Below are 21,078 nucleotides of genomic sequence, written 5' to 3' on the forward strand. Positions count from 1 at the left end.
GACGACATCTAATCCCATCACATGACCAATACAAATATCTGACTTTATTTAAAGACTCTGCTAAATCCACAGCTTTAATGACATCTGATAGCAGTGAATATCATAGACTAGCTACAGACCAAGAACAAAAGTTTGTGTCTGTTTTATTTACCTTTAATCAGCTTCAGATATGCTAACCTTTAATGTAATTGAATATCACATCATTATTATATCGACAGAAGGATGAAATGAGAATCGTTTTGTCTTTTCTTTTGACCTCAGAAACATTCCCTGTGCCAAAAAACCTTTATATAATAAATTTCTTCAGAACTTCATGGTAAAGCAAAATCCTACTTTGAGAAATAGGTTTCAGGACAGTTGAATGAGAATGGTAGTATAAAAAAACCTGTCTAGGTAAAGTCTTCAGACATCATGGACTTGAAAGACTAAAAGGAAAGCAAAAAAGTCTAATTCAGCAGAAATTCAGCAGAACAGTATTTTGAGTCAGGAGAGTGAGAATCAACAACATTTTGAACTCTTCCTCCGGATGCAGAAACATTACTAGATACTAACTTAACTGCTGTTAATCTATGCGGAGGATAAGAGTCATGTTTTTGGTTATTCTGCACTGTGAATTAATTCATAAATAATTCAGCTATTCTCTAAAATTTAGAATGAAAAAACCCAAAGATTCTGAAACAGCAATATTTTTGCCCCACATTTTTGAAATACAGTGTAAATATTGAATAACATTTAAAAGATGAAAATCATTCTATTTAAATATTTCTCATCAAAGTACAGAAAAAATCTGATGTTCTTAGGGTTGCAAGGACCACTGGAGCACCTGATGTTCCCTTTAAATGAGCTTGTATTATCATTAAAAGATAATTGAGAACAGTTTGTGACTTTCAGAATAATGTAAATTAGATTAGAGAATAACCTGCTGTAAAATAGGGCATGAAATGAAGTATAAAGAGCATGTTTGAAACCATTTTAGCATTTTTATTGGATTAGCTCAATCAAATAGTGATACCAGTGCTTGAGAACAAGGAAAGGAGAAACTAATACCCAGACCTTAAATGGACTTTGTCAGGTATCCTAGAAGAACATTTAATTATTTATTTTAGTAGTGACAACTTTTTACCAAGTATAGCATACAGTTTTGAAATGTAAATTCTTTTTTGATGAAACGATTGAATGTTTTTAGCAGCTTAACGTTTTCAGGTCTTCCTGGGCTTGGTCCAATTTTCCATAGAAATAAAGGACAATTATGAAATTCAGTCTGAATTTCACATTTCCAAGTTAGGGTGTGGTTGCCTCCTGGAAAAAGGTTTAGTCTTTTGCCAGATTTTCTTTGTTAGTAATTGAAATCCAAACATTAAACCACTGAAAGTCTGAGAATCTCTAAAAATGCATAACAGGAGAAGAAACTCATCCATCCTTTAACAAGCACGTTAAGTCTGGTTTCATTCTTTGAACAGAATGAAAAACTGAAACTGTAGAGAGGAGGAAAAAAAAAAACTTATTTGGGTGATAGCCATATTCTGACATTTATACTTTGTGTAGATTAAGAACTGGTCCTTGCTCCAAGGCGTTCACATTTTAAATCTATTCTCAGTGTTATGCTGAGATGTCATACTGTTGAGTTATTTCATATGTCCATGCCAGGCTCTCAGTATGTTCTGTATCTATAACTTTTCATGTATAAAACAACATCCTTTTTTCTGGAATAGTTGATACCAGATTTATTTATACTGATAACATTCAAAAATAACATAAGATTATGACCAGAGTCTCTAGATGACTGCAGAAAAAAACAGAGCAACTGGGATAAAAACGGAATTAACGAGAATTCTATATGAGGGAAATAACAAATGCTGAAACAAAATTAACATGGTGGTTAGGTGTTCAGGGCAACATGAGTAAAGTTAAGATTACTTATCCCTCGTGGTTATGCCAACATCCTTGCTCTAGAAAACAAGGAAGGAGGAAAGTGCCAAGACTCCTTGTGTTCAGGCTAGCTCAATTCTGTGGTTCTATAATACTGAGCACAAAAAGTAGGGTATTGGCACCATTATTTTATAAGTCAAAGCTGGAGAGCGGCGCTAAGGGACGTATGTGTTAAATGGAGCTGACCATAAATCACTTATTGCCATCACCAAGGCAGACCAAAGAGCCCCGGCAGAGATTATTTTTTCAGCTACAAATGTCTGATTTGCAAACTGAATACAGATATGAGAGATAACATGGTAGCTGCAGATACCATCTCTAGAGCATTTCAGGGACCAAATTCCAGAGCTAGATTATATACATGCCGATCTGAATTTTTTAAAATCTGCTTGCGGACAAAATTTTGAGCTGTCCTTGCCATGGATGCTACCTCAGTGATGGCCTGGAGAATGTAACAAAGTTTATTAATGCAGAATTACAGGGACAGCATATATCTATCCTTCACAATCAATCCTACAAGAAGCAATTATCACTGTTAAACTAATCCTATAATAAATATGAAATTCTTTTAAGGCATGAGAGTGGTAATGTCTAAGATATTAAAGAGAAAAGTATTAAGAACTGAACAAGTAAATTCTCTGGGTACTGAAAAATTTAGAAGGGGATAAGAAATTTGTGTTTCTTCAAATATGCAGCTTGTTGCACGTTAATACTCATCAACATGAAAACATTGGCACAGAAAAGGTTGAAATGAGTGCACAGAATCAGGTATGAATTAGAAAAAAATCCTAAGAACTAACTCTGTTTTTGTTAAATGTATTAGGCCTGACACAGTAACATCAGGCAGCAAACCCACAATTTATTGTCTAGAGTTTAAACGATTTTCAGTGATTTCAGATTTAGACTTGTTACTACTAATCTACTTTATTTCAGGTCTAATGATAGGTGATTAATACTATTATGATAATTCAGTGCTTCTCTTGTCTTCAGAGTCAACGTGGACTTTTGGTAAATTGCCTAGTGGGATGAATTAAATGTCATTATTTTTTGCCGATATTTTGTTGAACAAGATATTGAAAATATAGATTTTATTCAAGTATTATAAACTGATCACAGAACAAGAAGTATAAAGCGATTTGGCAAAACAAAAAATATAGTACGATTTAGTCCTGCAATCAACAAAGATGATGCCCTGGAGCTCTGCTATGAACACCAATGATTACAGCTCACTGAGAAGCATTTGGCCCTTTTTCCTGCACAGCCCAACTATGAAGCAGGTCTATTCAATCTTTTCTATCTCACAAAGAGATGAAGAACTTTTAAGCTCTATGGGATTCTAAAGGGAAACCCTTTGTTACAAAACAGCAAAATTCCCTCTTTTGTGATCTACTCCAAAAAATACAACCCTCCCAAAGTTCTCAGTTCATTAAAGAAAAAAAAGAAACCCAGCCCCCAAAGCAGATGGGCATTCAGCCTGCCAACTAGCAAAGGAAATTAATGCCAGATGTAACTCGAGATATCAAAGTTCTAACTCCTAGAAAAAAATGTTTTAAACTGAATGACAAACAGACAGGTCTAATGTGACACCAAACTAGTGCGAAAAGCATTCGGAAATAGGAACCTTCTAGGCCAGTAAATAACTTCTCAGGGTGAAAGTATTTGTCTTGATTAGATTCAGAATGAGTCAGTAGGTAATGAATGAGCATTAGAACGCTGTTACTTAACCTATAGCACACAGGTTATCTCCTGCTTATACCGCTATCCTTAACGGGTGTGCTGGACAAACATATTCTTTTAATATACTAAATGCATCAGCAGAGTCCCAAAGAAGCCCAGTATTGTGCGCCTGTATTTGCATTTAAAAATGCTCATATTCAGCAGATCCGCTGCTTCTGAAGTTGTAACAATAACAAATATGACAAGGATCAGTGTGCTATATAAAGGCTGAGTCTGCAGTGTATTATGAGAGTTGTATCTGCCCCAACCTGATTATGTTACTGTATCATAAAGATTACATTGTTCAGTGGATACACAAATATTTTGATTAGCTCTTTCACATAGTGTTGTTGGTTCTGCTGCATGGAACATGGCTCTCTCCATTGAACTTCTGTTATTTTTATACTAAAATGCATCTAGTATGCAACTGTAAAAATAGTTCCTTAATTATAGCTAATTATGATAATGACAGTGTTGTGCTTAAGATTCAGCTTTTTTCTCTCTGATGCCATAAAATGTCTATGGTAAAGATTCCTCCGTTAGCTACCATGTCTGAGGAGCAGTGGGAATGGAGGAAGAGTGCCCACTGGATAACAAGACGGAAATGAAAAGCCTATGCTCCCACATTCACTGTCCGTTCCAGTCCCATATTCCTCGGGCAGTTTCAAGGAGTGACTGGCCTAAAAGGAGGAATCCCACAAACTTCAGCGAAATTTGTGGCCAAAAAAATCTGCCTACAGCTGCAACTGGACTTAGCGTTAGCTTGCTCCAGTCCTGAACAGGATGAACGGACTGAATGCATCTCATGAAGGGCACTATTCTAAACTCCAGGGCTGACCTGTGGCTCAGGTACAGGACACGCTCTTATTCCCATTGTAGGGTCTTAAGCATAAAGTACCTAAGCATAAAGGCTTAGGTAATCTTTAAAATCTAAAGCTATTACCGTAGCTTTTACTCAAAATGATTAAGTGGAAAATTGCCTTAAATGTTTCCTGGGTGAGACAAATGAATGGTAATTAAATTGATTAGATGGAAATGTAGTTGTGAGGTATTGGCTGCTTTTACATGGAAAATTTACTTTGTAAATATGTGAAGAATAAATGTTTTTGATGAGAAAGGAGTGAGATATTTATATGGAAGACTTTGACTTTGGAACAGCTCTTGCATAGTGACAGTGGATTGGATGGGCATAGTGGGAGGTAATTACTAAGTGTGTAAGTAAAAACACCAAACCAGGTGACAAATCATTATTTCCCTTACTCATGTGAATTACATATCGAGTTAAATGAGATTACAGGCATGAATAAGATAAGTACATTGAATTTGGCCTAATTTAGCTGAAAATAATACTAAAAAACTGCTATCCTTTTCCTCCCTTGCTCAGATTGAATATCACTCTTAGATACTGACTCCTGTGCAGCAGGTGTAAACGCAGAGTAACTTCATGAACAACTCTTGACTTAACTCCACCATTCACTGGGCATGACTGTCAGTTCCAGACACCTCCCTAAATGTGAGTCAATCAATATTTTATTGATTTTTAAGTATTTAGAGAGCTTAGTACAGAACCTGTTTGGAGAAAGAGTCCCCTTCTCTTTTCTAGGCAAGAACCAGTCTGCTAGATGAGTCGTATAAACATTTTTGTATCAGTAAACCAAATCCATGTTATACAGTGCTTTATAAGACACGGTGTTTAGAAACACGAATTAACTGAGAGTAAGAAGGAGGAAAGTAAACTTGGCTCCCCCAGTAAGAACAAACCGATTATTTCACAGTAAGTTACACTTTTCTGTATTTTTCACTACGTCTATGACAACTGACTGAATGGCATTTTCCCTTTTACCTACCATGTTAAGGCTGCTTTAGCTGAACCAAGGGCTACCAAGGAGCAAACAGAGCTGGAACACAGAAGTAATGAATGATCCATCCTCACCTCTAGCACGTCCTTTGCTCATATGAGCAGTGCGACAGTGTGCCAGTTCTGTGCTGCTCAGGCCAATCAACTACTTCTGTGCTGGGTGAAGGAAGTAAGGAGGGTAGATCAGGTCTGAGAACTGTGTACTAAGTTTACATTGACCTTATGTTGCCATGCTTGTGAAGGGAGAACAACACAACAGATTGGTAGAAGAGCAGGTGCAACTTGCTGAGATTCAGGCTAAATTTATGAATGTGTACTACTCACATTGTGCAGTTATGTTTGCATCAGAACGTAGCAGATGCTCAGTACTGATTACAGCATGTAGAACAGGAAATGAGAAATACAGCACACAGTCAAAACTACAGGGCAAGTTTGGGTGAGAAAAATGCATTGTAATTACTATGGCTAAAGCTGGCAAGGTCACTCAGGCAAATGTCACTGTTCCTGCAAAAGTGTGCCATGGGATCTTTATACGTGCATTATTCAGGACGTTTTACAGTTCTTCTTGAAGCACAGTTACCCTTGCATGCTGGGCAGTAGTCTATTAAAGGGGAAAGGGATATTTTCTGAACCACTGACACTGCTATATTATGCTTCATACACATCAGCATTGGCTTCAGCAATTCACACCACGGCCCTCTGCTGATGTGGGCCAGGACACGGATGGAGTTAAGCGGCTGTGCAGTAACTATCTGCAGTTAGATTTGACAAGAGGCTGAAAAATATTTTCCAGTGATAGAGCTGATTAGACATTCACAGCTAGAGCTGCAGCAGTGTAAGAAATGCAAATAGATTTGTTCTCTATAATGGCAGCAATTACTGCTTTGCTTCATCCTATAGCTGGATCAAAGCAGAGAGAAAAGAACTGACATTTCTGCACACTGGAATTGTTCCTTCATTTGCTTCACGCTCCCAGGTTTTTATGTATACTGGACAAAGCATTCATGAATGTACCACAGAGTAGCCTTTTAGGGATGGGAATGAGCTATATGGTCTAATAGCTCTTTTCTTTCTCTAATTTCTGTGTCTCCATGATCTACTCTTTTATTTCATAACTTCAAGGATCAGAGAGAGATCATTTTCCTAAACAAGCAAGACTGGAGAACATTCCCTTCTTGGGAGGACACTTATATAAATTAACTGATATTACATCACTGAGTATTGCCTACTGTGAACTATAGTAACTTCTGTTTTTGGTATTATTATACAGCAGCTGCAGCCACATTTGTCTAAAACAAACAGTTTTAGAGAGCATCTATTTAGAACTCATTGTAAGCCGTAGGTTGCAGAAATCCTTTTTTTTTTTGGTTTGTAAATCCAATATAGAGAATGAGTTACTTAAAATGTTTGCCAGTAGCATTGTGTATCATGGGTTGAACCAGTGTTCATGCTTCTCATATCCCATTAGGAAAGCCCTCTTTTCTAAATCAGACAGGGCCTCCACAGATGTGCGAATATTTTGAGGCTATTCGCAAGACTAATAAGGGCCTCAGAAATAAGAAAACATTAGGCTGCCTCTTGGTATAGTTCCAAGTAATTCTGTTGAATAAGTGTTTTTGGAATTTATTAAAAAAACTTTAAGAATTGGCCTTACTTCCTTCAATTTTGAGTTCTTGAGTTCTTAATGTTGACTTATAAACTTATGCTTGTATCTGAAATATATTTTATATCTTATATGTTAACTTAAATTTCACTTATATCACATTAAAAATTTTTACACATATACACACACACAGCCTTCTTTTTATTAGAGATTTCTCCCTTAGAGTAATCACTGTTCTATGTTTTGGAGCAATCAAAAGGCTAGACACTTTACCAGAATCACTACAACTTGTCAAACATCTGCTGAAGTCAACATAAGTTTGGGCTGTACAAGGAAATGATGATGACAATGTTCTTTCTAGTAACTGAACGTACAGTAAAAACCGAACAGAATATGAAAGACAAGACAGAACACAGCAGAGCTGTCTGCAGTTTAGCAGTAGCACTAGCAACAAGAGACTAGGGAATAAATCTTGATCCCACACGATAGATGAAGAAGCTTCAAAACAGGAAATGAGTTTTAAATATCCATTCAGGTGCATGAAACCTGCATGAGCTACGAAGGCCGGGAGGAAATCACCAGTTACGTCCAGTTTCTTCAGTGTTTATGAACTGCACTTTGCCACCCTCTGCTGCTCAAATCCTATACAAAGCAGCATTTAGTAAGTTAATCAAGTTATAAGCTTATTTGAAGCAAATGATGTTTTCGGGGACACACAGCTGCAGGAGTGGGTGTCAGTGTCTTCCAGTATCGTTTTACCTCAGCAAAGGTTACTGTGAGCTTCCTTCTGGGGTGTTCACACCTCACACTACAAAACTAAGAAATAGAGTTTTAAGTATAAATTTGATACGTTTTGTTTGCCGCTTCTGTTGCAAGCCCCTCAACTGACTGTGGCGGTGACATGACTCAGCTCAAGAGCAGAGACAGCAGTCTTCACCAAAGCTTCTTGCCCAGAAGCCAATGCATTGCTACCATACAGCATACTACTTTGGCCTGGCTTAAGGAGTCTCCTAGGATGGTTTTTTTTTTTTCCCCAGCATTTTCTGCTCCTCTTCATCCTTTTGCAGCTGCAGCCTAAAGAATACCAGAGCCTTCTTTGTCCTCGAAAGACTATTTGTACCTGCTTCTGCTGATTGAAAATACTTTCAACCTCAAATTAATTTTAGTGAGTGTTAGAACTTCTAAAGGATAAAAAGCAGATGCAGGATCTCCATTTACGTGCACTGAAGCTTGAATTTATTTGGTGGCATAGAAAGCAGAACCTGCCTGCAACACCTCACCAGAAGAAAAAGCAGAGATGAAAGGAGGAATCATGGCACTAAGGATTTTACATTTCCATTGCACTTTGATGTTCAGCTCTCACTTACCTCCCCACCCGAAGGGAGCTAACACCATGGGGTGTGACTACATTCCTCTAAGTGGTTGAATCTGCCTCCGGGCACCCTCCTCTTAGTCTTCCTTGCTACATTTGAAAGATCATCTGCCTCCCCAGCATCTGTTCAAAAGTGATGATGATCAATGCAAAAGGAAGAGAAATCCCAACGGCAATTTTGTCAACTGGAAATTATACGGGAGGCTTTCAAAATGGGCTAGCAAGAGGAAATTAAGACTAGGTTAGAAGACTATAATGATGAAGCAGTTCAAAGGGAGAGAAGGAGGGAAAAGTCACTCTGATGTCTTTTTAAAGGCAACAGCCCCTGAAGAAAAGGAAGTACGAAGGCACAAGTATTTCAGCACAGTATCTTGGCACTGCACTAATGTTACACGTTCCCTTGAGATATGGGCTTATATAGTATCAGTACAGAAAGAAGGCAGCATTCCAGCAGGGGTAGTGGCTGAATAACACTGCAGTGTTCCCATCCTAAACATGTTACAAAAGCATCAGAAGATAGAAACATAAGTCATCAACATTTTTTTTTTTATTAAATGACATAATTTGTATTCTTTGGATTGTTCAGCTTACACTTGGATCATATTTTGAAGTTTTTCTTCACAATGAGCCATTAAGAAAGAATAAAATGTGAGGTCTCTGAACGATAAAAAAGTCTTGCAATGTGGCAGCTTAATTAAAATATCAAAGATAATGCAGTTTGCCAATAAAACCAGGCTTGATAACAGAGAAGCGTGGCACACCTCTGAAATGTGGTGTTCTTCTTCAGCCATCTGTCCTGGCAGTTAGCAAGGGTTTATGTCCTTGCAACACAATAGGGTTAGTATCTAGTCATTGCTGTTGAAAAGAGATATGTAGGCAGAGCCTGAATAATTAATTCTTTCAAAGGGAAAGCAACTCAGAGGCCAGTACCTAGTGAAACGAGGAAGAACACAGAGGAGAGAGTTTTGAAGGGTATGGCTGCAGACTCCTTGTTTATAGCTTATCTTCCGGTAACGGCACAGCTGAAAGTGGTCCAGCCTATGACAAGCTAACCTCATGTTGTGGCATTTTTTTCTTCTCAGCAGCGGTTTACTTGCTAAAGCCTTTCTTAAGGCTTTTTAATCAGGGGAAATATTATTTGAGAAGCTTCTTGGGATTGTTTGTCCTTCACAAGGCAGTTGTGAGCAATTATTGGGAAATGTGTTAAACTACTATCAGTGTGCCTTATTGATGTGGAAATAGCCTGCCTGAATGCTCTGCAGCAAAAGCTTCCCCTGGAGAACCTAATGAAAGAACAGCCTGATTTAAAGATTAAGATTAGAGAGAAACAGAGGCAGAATGGAGGAGACTGAAAAGCTATCCAGGGAACTTCAAGAAAGGAAGGAAGACAAAGACTTTTTACAGAAAATTGTCCAGTCAAATGCTGATATTATAGAGGTCTTTCATGCTAGAACCAACTCGGGAAATAAAAGCAGCTTTTCTGTGAATCAACCCCCGCAGATATTTATTTTGAAGTTTCTGTGTTCTAGTTATATTTGTAGTAGTATCAGTCTACAGTAGCTCTACAGTCCAGTGGACTTAACTTGATTTCGCTAGTATGAACCTGAGAGCAAAATTTGATTCTGTTCTTAATTATATTAAGTGTTTTTGCCTTTACAACCCTGCGGCTGATTGTGTTTATCCTGCAGAGAAATCCTACCAATTGACAATTCAGCTGCAGAAGGAAGGTGCTTGCTCTGAAGGAATTAAGTCTGAATAGCTTGTAAACCTTCAGTGACCATGGTCACCTGTCCTGTTAGGCAGTGGTAGCTCCTAGGCAGACCCTAACATTCATGGAGGTGTACTGGAGTCCCAGAGCCATCAGTAACAGGCACCTGTTCTCAGTGGGGACGCTGAGGCCAGAGGCACCTTTCCCTCACAGTGAGGTGTGGTCCCTAGCCCATGACGCTTTCCTTGCCGCTGTGGAAGCACATTGGCTTGTTACTCTAGGCTATTTCCCTACTCAATCCCTCCACCAGCAGGGGAAAAATCTTACTACCTTTTTACCTCCCAGATACAGATAAAAGATAATAATACTTCTTTGCAGCATGCTTCACGTGTGCTTTCAGCCGTGCTACGGTGTGACTGATATGTGAGGTAGTGCTTGAGGGTTGGGCGATCCATTTATAGCAGACCTGCTCCTAATTATACAAATGTCTTGGCTTAGTGGAGTATATAAATAGGACCACATACGGCCTGTGTGATAACTATTGACATTGCCTTATAGTATTGTTAATGCATGGCAGGTCAATATGTCATTAATAGATTAATCTCTTCTTTTGTTAAAAAAAAAAAAAAGTCCCTGTAAAGCAGCACACACTGCTGAAGAGACAAGTTGATAACATTTGGAGAGGGACAAGTTACATCAGTTGTCTTGGTCCACGGGGAAAAAAGACAAAATTTATGTACTTACAATTATCATTAGGTCTTAACTTTTGGTAGGTTTAACTACTACCTTCTTTTCCCATTTATTTTTGAGTTGTATGTTCCCTTTGTGTGCCAGTTTGATAGCCCCAAAGGCAGAAGGCATCTGTTTGCCTATAAAGGAAATATATTTACAACACGGACTTCCAGAAACTGCTCCCGAAAGAGCGCTTCAGTCATACACTTCAGGGGCTAACCAGAGGATCAGTAACGTAAAACCCCCATCATCTTGCCAAGATTACTAATGAAGCTGCAATTTGCCTGAGAGAGGTGGCTACTGCAATGGGTCTTGCAGTCCATATCTTTTCCAGAAACTCATTTTGTCACACTGTCACCACTAGTAGAGGTTTCTGGAGTCACTTCTGATCCTACAACAAGTGTTCCCATAACTAATGTAATTTTGTCAGTGATGTCCTTAAATCATTGTTTTCAGACTTGGTTCATACTTAGAAAACTGAGTGAAGAGATCTGAAAATCAGGATGTAGATTAAGATTCTGATATTTAGGCATAAGGAACAAAAATTTTAGCTAATAGACTTGCTCCTATCCATGATAACCCTACCTTATTAATAGTACTTCATCAGAATTTTTAAATTTTTACTGAACCCTTTAACTTGCTCAGAGCCCTTGCACGGATTGGTGTTTGAAGAATGAAGTGTAAGAGCTGATGGCTGTTTGTAGCTCTGCTTGCTGTCTTCCCTTACAAGCAACGCTCAAAGCTGGGGAAGAGGAGTGAGTGGCCTGGCTCCTGCAAGTTTGGAAGCTATTCCCATCACGCAATAAATGCAACAGCTGGTCCTGGCTCCTGCTGTTTGGGAATTGGAGGGTTGCCGCTGGTTATCTGGAATCTCGATGCTGCCAAATTAGGTCCACAATGAGGATTGGCCCCAACCACCTGCCTAGTGAAGAGCTCTAAATAGAAAACGGGCTTTTTTTTTTTTTAAAAAAAAAGTTCTGCTGGGAGTAAAATGAAATTTTATTCACTCCTCAGTATTTTTCTTTAATCACCTAAAACTTGACACAAAACCTGAGGCTGGATGAACGTGTGGCTCTCCCGGGCAGCCCCGCACAGGCGGCTGACGCGACCTGGACGCGCTCATGGACTTGCGCGGCTGAAGCCCAGCTAAACCCCGCTCGGCCCCGCTGCGGGGACCCCGCCAGCCGACCGGCCCGCGCCTCACAGCCTTTCCGCCTCGCCCCGCGGCGCCCCCAGCCGCAGCCGCAGCCGCAGCAGCAGCCAGGGCCCCCCCGGCCCCGGCCCCGGCCCCGGCCCCGGCCCCGGCCCCGGCCCCGGCCCCGGCGTGAGGCGCCCGGCGGCGCGGAGCGCGGCTGCCACCTGGCGGCGGCGGCGGGGCGCTGCCTCCCGCGGCGCGGAGCGGGGCGGACCCGGGCGGCCTCCGCGCGTGGGTGGTGCCCGTGTGAAAAAGCCATTGGCCCCGCCCCGCCTTGTGAGCCAGGGTTTCTTGCAACAGCACCACGCTTATGCAGGAGGGTATGTAATGTAAAAATTTTCTCACTGTGTTGTTGGGCGTTGCAGTTGAGTACTTGTATTTTCTCTTTCTCCCATTGTCAATTTGTATTTTAAAAGTAATTAAGATGCTTTCCCTTCCCCCTTTGTCGGGTGCCTGTGAAAGCAACGCCGACGGCGTGTGTCTTTCACCGGGAGGGAAGTCTCCAATAGCGGAACCAAACGTCCTACCAAGTCCGCAGGGAAGTTCAGGAGCAATAATGGGGTCATTCAGGATCTTGTTACAAACATGAGTAAGGCTCTTGCACTGAATGACTGACACGGTACCAAACACAAATGTTCTTTTTGGCTACAGTAGAGGTCTGTTTTGGAAAGATGCCGAGGTATGATTAAGATTTGGACAGGCAAGCAAATTCTGTGGTAACTCAATTACATTTGTAAGCCCTCCAGCTCTTGCAGATAACAATGCTGTGCATTCTGCATTCTATATACTTGATAAAATACCGTGCAGCTTCTGGATTTCTATATGGGCCAGACAAGAGAGATATATAGGTGAATATTCCTTGGTTTAAATAGCGCTAATATGAAGATTACTGAAAGCTGGTTAAGTCAAGCTCCTTACCATGGAAGGGTGTGGTGAGGCTGCTGGGCTCAGATGGTAACAACTTGGTTTGAATTCAAGGTGCCACTTGGTTACTGGTGGCATTCCTCAGAGGTCAAAACAGGGGTGCAGTCAAAATTTGACCAGACAAGACTCTGAGTAACCTAATCTAGATTTGAAGTTAAGCCGTGTTTCGGTCAGGATTAAAGATGCCTAGAGGTCAATTCCAACCTAAATTATTCTGTGATTCCATGACAAGAGTCTTGAAGAACAGCCTCCCTAAGGTCTCATTCAGAGATAAACAGAAACACCCATGTCCTGGTGAACAGTGGAGGACAACTGCGTAGACCGGATGACATGATTTGCAAGAGGAATGAGCACTATCAGCTAGGTTTCTCTGCTTTCCTAATTTTGTTTTACAATACTTATGTTCCGTAGAGACTGCAAGAACACACTCTGTACCTCTCAAAAATCAAGTAAGTGAAGATCATTCTCAGGGAACACACCTATTGTTTTCCTGTACAGACTCACTTGGATTAAATCAAATAGGTGAACAAAACTGTGAACATAATCCCTGTTCTGCGGTCTTTTCTTATTTTCACCACGGAGCTGGTTGCAAGCAAGGGTGAAAGGAAGAAATAGAGGAACTTTTTTCTTTTTTTTTAAAGTTTTGTTTTGAATTTCCAATCTGTGTAATAGTAATCCTCTCATATATCATAAATGGGCTGCGGATAGCCTTTGATGGTGCTGTATCTAGGTCAATCGTATGTATCTAGTCTATATTTGACCTTATTCTTATTGCAGAGTTTCACTATTAGTCATTGTCTTTTAGTGGATCAAGTGTTTTACCATTGACCTCATTCTGCCTTACAGTTGCAGCATGCAGATGAACATAACATAACTGAGATAAAAGCACACATACTTCCAGTAAGGAAGAGGTCAAAAAGGGGTGGAGATTGTGGTGGTTTAACCGTTCAATTTTGTTTGCTGCTGGGCTCCAGAGAGAAGATACTTAACTGGGGAGAGGTGCTGCTGCAAAAAGTAAACAGTGTCCCAGTTACAGAAGGAAAAAGTGATTTTCCTACATTGCGTTTGGAACTGGCTATGAGCAGGAGCTGATTAGCATTTCAAGATCCATCTTCATGCATAAAGTCCTCGATGCAGAAGGAAGCAAAATAATCCTAATCATTTCTCTTCTGTAAGACTTTTTTATTGCAGTCTCCATATTTCCAGAGAAGAAGATGAGGAGAAAGGAAAAATTGCCTAGGAAGCTAATTGCTGGGTAAGCAGGGATGATGGGGACAAAGCTAACGAAATCAAAAGAAAAAATAGTACAAAAGATGAAGGTATAAAATGTCTTAAAGGAATAGACTGGAGGTAGAACTTATTCTGCTGTAAAATATGTAATGGATAGCATCAGGAATCATAGAATAATTCAGGTTGGAAGGGATTACAACAGGTCTCTAGTCAAGGCAGGAGTGGCTATGAGATCAGACCAGGTTGTTCAGGGCTTTATCCAGTTGGGTCTTGAAAACCTTTGAGGATGGAGACTGCACAACTTCTTTGGGCACAACTTCTCTGTTTTAATGCTTAACTGTCCTCATGCTGAAGAAGTTTTTTCCTAATGTGAAGTCAGAGCCTCTCTTATTTCAATTTATGTCTATCGTCTTGTCCTCCCACCATGCACTGCTGTGAAGAGCCTGGCTTTGTCTTTTTGATAACTTCATAGGTATTAAAGGCTGCTATTAGGTCTCCCCAAAGCCTTCTCTTCTCCAGGGTAAAGCAGCCCAGTTCCTTCAGCGTCTCCTTATAGGGCAAGTGCTCCAGCCCCCTGGCCATCTTTGTGGCCCTTTGCTGAACTTGTTCCAGTTTATCAACAAAGCAAAATGTATTTATCAATGTATCAACTGCAATGGAATTTCTTCTCAGATAGCAGGTATTAAGATGAGATCAAAGAGAACACCTTAGATGGTCTATTGTCTTCTTAATACTCAGAAATAATCAGGGGAAGCAGGAGGAAGGCTCCTTATATTATTTAAATAACACTACTGGAGTAGGATAGGATTAGGCTCTTTTTTAAATTTCTGTTGCACCTTTCGTCCTGAAGCAGCTCAAAGCACTTTGCAACTATTTCACAAACTCCTGCATGCATGATAGAGGTCATGACATTACCCATCTCAGGTCAGAAAGAAGCAGTGTATTTGCCACATGGCATGGCTCACAACCTAGTAGAGCCACACAGCTATGTATGTCTTGAAGCAATGCATAGTATGGGCTAACTTAGAGATCTTTCTCCACAGTCACGTGCTATGTGGGCAGGTTTCTCATCCAATGTGGAAAAATATCTGTAGGAGATGGAACAAATACGCTGCAGTTGATACACCTCCTTTTTCTCTTGCTTTTATCTCCTCTGTAGTCTGGGAACAGGACACGTATTTCAGAGGATGGCAGTGGACTGGCAGGATATGGGGCCGGAAAGGGTGCATGTTTTCCATTTCACCAGGTCTAGAAAGATCTTTTCACTGAAAGTTAGTATAGATCCTGATTGAGACTGTGAGACTAGCCTTGCAAACTGGGAGACTTCCAAATGCAGCTGCAGCCAAGGAAGATGGGTTGCATTGTTCTATGTGATGTCTGCAGCCAAAGATATAGGGCGTGGCAGATAGGTCTTTGGAGACCACATTGGGTGCCAGATCTTAAAGGACCCATGAATATCATGGGAAGAAGATACTGGGTGATCTATTCAAAAGTAGTATTCATTCACTCTAGTAAAAAAATCTTCCACTCCCAAGGCAATGTTTAGCTAGAAACTGTAAAACAAACAAACAAACCAGAAAACTCCCAAAGAGCTCTTTCCCCCAGTGTGAGGTCTCCTCTTGGGAAATATCTGGACTTGGGTGTTTTTCCTATTCTACAACAAATGCCATTTTTCAGAGGATACCTGGTAGAAGTTTCTACTGGCTTCCTGGAGAACCTACTGGCTGTCAAGTACCAAATGGAACAGTCGTTTGATTGTAGATGAGGCTCTTGGCACTCCAGGTACTGTTTGTCTCCCAAGCCCCACATCTTTAGTGTTTCCTATAATAAATTCTTTTGATATCCTTAGTATGCTGAGGGGTTTCTCTGGAAGATACAAATAATTACCCCCTGCTGCTTACTACCTCTGTTTGAGAGGAAAAACTGGGCTTTCCGCATGATCAACTCTGCTGCAATAAACAATGTCAGATGTTTGTTGCACAATGGCCACAAATTCTCAGACTGAACTTGCACCAACACATGTACTTGAATGCATCACAGTATTCTTGGAAGAACTTTCAGCTCAGTGTGGCTGTTAGTGGTCTGAGAAGCACTATTTTATACCAGTATCTTGATTTAACACTGCTTCTTATCTATCAGTTGAAAACAGTCATGTAAATTAGGGGCTGTTTACTTTTTACTGCTTTAGAACTCCTAGAACTGTTAGAACTCCCCGAGAGCAGTATCTATATCTATGTCTGTCGCTTTTTTACTCCCTCTGCAAAATTCCTACACTCAGACGTTACAGTGGGTGCATATCTTCTAGCTTCTCTAAAGTCATACTTTACTCACATGTTTTGGATTTGTCAAACATCTTTAAACAAAAGTGATAATCAGGCATTACCTCTTATAACTGCAGCTGTCAGTTGCCGTTTGTGACTCCAGAGACTGTGACAGAATTGTTTTAGATTCAGACTGAATAAAGAACCAAAGCTATCACACTGGGGCACTGAGCTACGCTTTTACAACTAAATCTAATTCTTTTCCTGCCAGGGTTGGCTATTAGATTGCGTTCTTTGGAGAACTCTGGAGAGAGCTAGATAGATTTTTAATCTAAATCATGCCTGTTGAGTTTGCATAAGTCAATGCATAAATGGTACAATACTGCTCCATAATTGAATGAAAACACTTGCGTTCACCCTAAGATGGAACATAAAGACAGCCAAAAAACCAGAAAGAATACCCAACACATGTACTAAACGCTTGCATAAGTTACACTATATTCAAATGAATGCTTACCAATTTTGTCTTTGTTATTTCTAGGCCGAATATCTGGTTTCAGAAGGTTAACAGAAATTGAAGGCAGATATCTGAAGCATGTTCTGGGGGTTTTATCACTGGGGAGGGTAACTGGTCTATATGTAATTTTCCCTCTTTTTCCCTCAGTTAGTATCTACAGCAGCAAGATGCTTTAAGACACTCCTCCCTCCCCTCCTGTTAGTACCCAGAATAAAGCTTTTGTTCTCACCCACGAGAAGATTAACGCTCACTATTTACAGGTGGAGTGTAGAGGAAAGACAGAGCTGTTTTCTTTGCATCATTTGGTGAGACTATGCAGTATAAAAGAAAAACATCTTTTAATTAGGAAAAAAAATTACTATTTTCTTGTAGATGAACTGTTTCTGAACTAATATAGAAATGATCCTCTGGGAAAGCAAGAGATAGATGGTTTAACAGTTGATAATCCTTGTAAAGATATTTGCTTGATTTACAAAGTAGAGAGCTCTGAAGATTTTCCTGTTACCCTTAACCTGGCCCCATTTTTCATTGCAGAAACAGTTTCCAAAATCCAGAAGAATCACACAGCACTTATTGTGCAGTAAATTCAAGCCAAATGACATTTGGTTTTGCTCTGCTGAAGCACATAGCTACGAGTGTTTAGTGTCCAAGTTAATAAAGTCTATCCATAGCCCACAGATGACAAAGAGCAGTCAGAGTATAAACTGGATACTGCTTCAGATCAGAAGACACCGTTTGTATCTTCCATTCAGCTTCCTGCAGAAAGTGGTACAGAACACACCTATAACCTAACTAAACGGCCGGCTGGTATAGCCAAACGATCTAAGTATCTATGGAGAAAGGCATGTAGGAGAAAAAGATCAAATCGCCAGTCATGCAGTGCTCAGTAAATGCAACTGCTGAGTGTGAGTAGCCTGTGACTACTGAACATGTAGCCATGTCTTCACAAGTCCTGTCTCCTGTTGCTGTGGGGCCAGAGCTAGCTAGCTAGCTGTTGTTGAGTAGAAGGATGTAAAATCACCTTAATTTTCAGGAGGAAGCATGCACACACACACGAGATGTCACAGATTCTTTTCTTTTTTTGATATGCTATTTTCTATTAAAACTGAATAATTGTAAATAATCTGTTTAAATGATATGCCAGTGGAAGGAATTTGCCTCTTTATCCTTAAAAGCAAGTTAGCGGGAGCAGTTTGGATAGGTATACAGATGAGGGAACAAAATCTTTGATGGGGTAGCTATGTCAGGATACACCATAGCCCTGTAAGGAAAAGTCGAGCATTTCTTGCAAGTGTCGCTTCTCTAGCAATGCTGTTATAAATTCAACCCACGCCTTACAAGCTACAAAGATGGGTCATTGAAATGTGCAATTAAGAGTGAGGAAAAAACATTTTCAAGTAATGATGGGATTTGGATATCACAAACACTTGAATGAAAAGTGTCTACTTTCTTAGAAAGCATATATGACAGAAAACCCAATCTTATGCCTTTTTTTTCTCCCAAAATATTTGGAGTGGTATTTGATATTTCTTGATACCTCTTTCTTTGTCTCTCATATATATACATATATTTTATGCATATACACACATATATATTTATACAAAGACACAGCCAAAAATGTTTTTGTTTTTCAGCCAGAAATGGTTAATACTCAGTTTTGTGAAAGAAAGAATAAAAAAGGAGAAAAGGGTGTTCCAGTGTTCTGTAGATGTTAGCCAAGTATCTTAGCATGAAGTGACTCCCCACAGCTATAGTTTGCTCCATTGAACACGTGCAAAGTACAGTTTCTCTTCTTTTGCTTAGAGTTTTAGAAGGTACTAGAGTAACTTACCATGTAACAGTGAAACTAAATCTGCTACAGTAACAGGTCAGCAGAGGAGATTGTCAAGCCCTCCATTCTTTCAAAGACTCTCCTCAGACTCTCCTCAGACTTTCCAAGGTCGTGTTTCTGTTATGACCTCTGCTTTTAGTGATCATATATAACACATATTTGAACATTCATTGGTGTAATGGTGAGGTAAAGGTTTTTTGATTGCCTGTGAGAATTAATACAAAGACTTGTTCCTTAAACTTTATTTTAAATGTCAAGAGAGACTCTTTGTCCAAAGTGCTAGTCTCTGAAGTTAAACACAGATGCACAGAAGAAATATTTTGATTCGAAGTGTGTTTTGATTAAAAGACTACTTGTAAACACTAGTTACCATAAAACAATCTGATATGCTTATTCTAAAGCAAGCATCCATCCACTCACAGACTTGTACTAGAAGTGATCAGGACAAGCTCTAACCAGCTTTGGCTCTAGTTTGAATACAAAGAAGTCTTGCCTCTCCAGACAGAGAAGGCTATGCACGTCTGAATAGCTAACATAAATATCTTTCCCCTTAAAAATATTGCTTCAGAGTCAAAAATCTAAGAGTAATAAAGGCATAATGATTTTTTGCCTTTCTCCCTTTGTCAGAGACCTCAGCAGCTTATGTTTAGTTTTGTGCAAGATCCCCCTGCCCCCTCTCCCGACAGGTATTATACTGCAAAATGCACAAAGCACAAATTAGTGAGGTATGAATGATTGTCAGGGAACTTATCAAGAGAAAAAGAAGGACTCTGTGGATGAAACAAAAGGGTGTAAAGGTCAGAGCACGGTGAGAGAAGACATTTTGAGTATGAGAAAGAGCAGAAAGATTTTAAAGAGTATGAAGCCAAATGGAAAAGAACAGAGGAAGAAGAAAAGAGAGAGGGCTACAGAACATATAGGGAAGAAAACTACAGAAGGAAGGTGAAATTTTCCAAACCCAGGGCACTGAATCATCCGAGATGATACCTTCAGTTTACCCTTTTAAGTGAAGATGGACACTTCAAATTTTACACCCCATTAACATGCACTGGAGAAATACTTACCTTGACCTATTTTTGTAGTATAGATTAGAGTATGGACTGTTCTTCCCCTTTTCCATTGAATTTAGAGGAAGTTGCCTGTGTTTACTGGCTTTTCAGGGTATTCCCATTTTTCAAAGAACATTGCATATTTGTTGAAAAATAGATAAAGATTATGTCTACATTACTGTCCGAAGGTTTAATCTTTGAAGTAAATGGATTTTATACAAGAAGACATCAAACTGCTAAGAGAGGATGACATAAAACTGAAATGAACTTTAAATAAAAGCCACCTATTAATGGTCAATCATACAGAGGAAGTTTTTTACAAGACATCTACATTTTAGGCATATCATAAGACGGGAGCGGAGTTCATAGGAAAGAGCAAACATCCACGTTCAATTAGTGTCCATTGTAGCTTTTGTGTTTTTCTGCTACCAGATTAAAGCGGGATATAAATCTTCTGCCTGAACTGCACATTGCAAAAAGGACTGGAAGCAAATTTAATGGGAAGGTGAAATCAAAAAGGCAGCAGACATTTTTTGGTGTAAATTGCTCTGCTCTTACAAACTTTGCTATAAACAGGTGACAGTGATGATCTTGAAATGCCTCTTCCTAACACTGATTTGCCAGCTGTTTGTATTTCATCACTCCACTCTCTTGAAACTACAAGTACTCTAATCTTTCTGATCCAAACCCTATGTTTTTTTTTTAACTCAGCTTTATTCAAGCAAAATTCTCGCTGCAGCCATGAAGACAGATCAAGCTTGGCCTAAGCGGTCTGCAAATACTTTTGCTATTCGAGTTGCACATTCACAGAGTTTTAAATTCCAGGAAAATTAGGCCTTGCCAAGCCTGCTAGACAGTCTGGAAAAAATGTAAGTAAGTGAATGAAAACGTGCTACGTTCTGAATATATAAAGTGTATTATTGGCATTGCAATTTGAGAGAACCTAAGTGAAACCAAATAAAAAAAATTCCAGATAAAGCTAATGTTATGAAAATAATCAATGCTCCTGTGCACAGACAGCTTGGTCCTGGCTGGGAGTGAGGATGCTGATCTAAGAAGTGAATATGATTTCAAGAGGGAAAAAATGCAAATCTCTCTGCTCTCCCTGCTACTCAGTCCCCCAAATGCTGCTCTGATTGGTTGTTATCATAGT

General features: G+C 39.7%; 1 protein-coding gene and 1 long non-coding RNA gene across 15 annotated transcripts in view; one reads left to right on the forward strand and one right to left on the reverse strand.

Annotated features, from left to right (window-relative positions):
* Window positions 1–21,078, forward strand: part of LOC138068153 (uncharacterized) — a 237,532-nt gene that overhangs the window by 212,880 nt on the left and 3,574 nt on the right. For 4 of the 7 annotated variants that reach the window (XR_011142804.1, XR_011142805.1, XR_011142803.1 and 1 more), the window contains exons 3-4: window positions 5,030–5,158; window positions 20,637–20,794. This is a non-coding gene — a long non-coding RNA (uncharacterized lncRNA). Of the gene's footprint in view, window positions 1–5,029; window positions 5,159–12,373; window positions 12,434–13,448; window positions 13,487–14,213; window positions 14,293–20,636; window positions 20,795–21,078 lie in introns of those variants that run through there. The other 3 variants (XR_011142807.1, XR_011142808.1, XR_011142802.1) reach the window with 3 other exon arrangements.
* The window catches only part of SLC9A9 (solute carrier family 9 member A9), a 215,471-nt gene that overhangs the window by 173,781 nt on the left and 20,612 nt on the right, over window positions 1–21,078 (reverse strand). The gene's annotated exons all lie outside the window — the stretch shown is intronic.

The sequence above is a fragment of the Struthio camelus genome, chromosome 9 (assembly GCF_040807025.1).
Source record: "Struthio camelus isolate bStrCam1 chromosome 9, bStrCam1.hap1, whole genome shotgun sequence".
Lineage (NCBI taxonomy): Eukaryota > Metazoa > Chordata > Aves > Struthioniformes > Struthionidae > Struthio > Struthio camelus.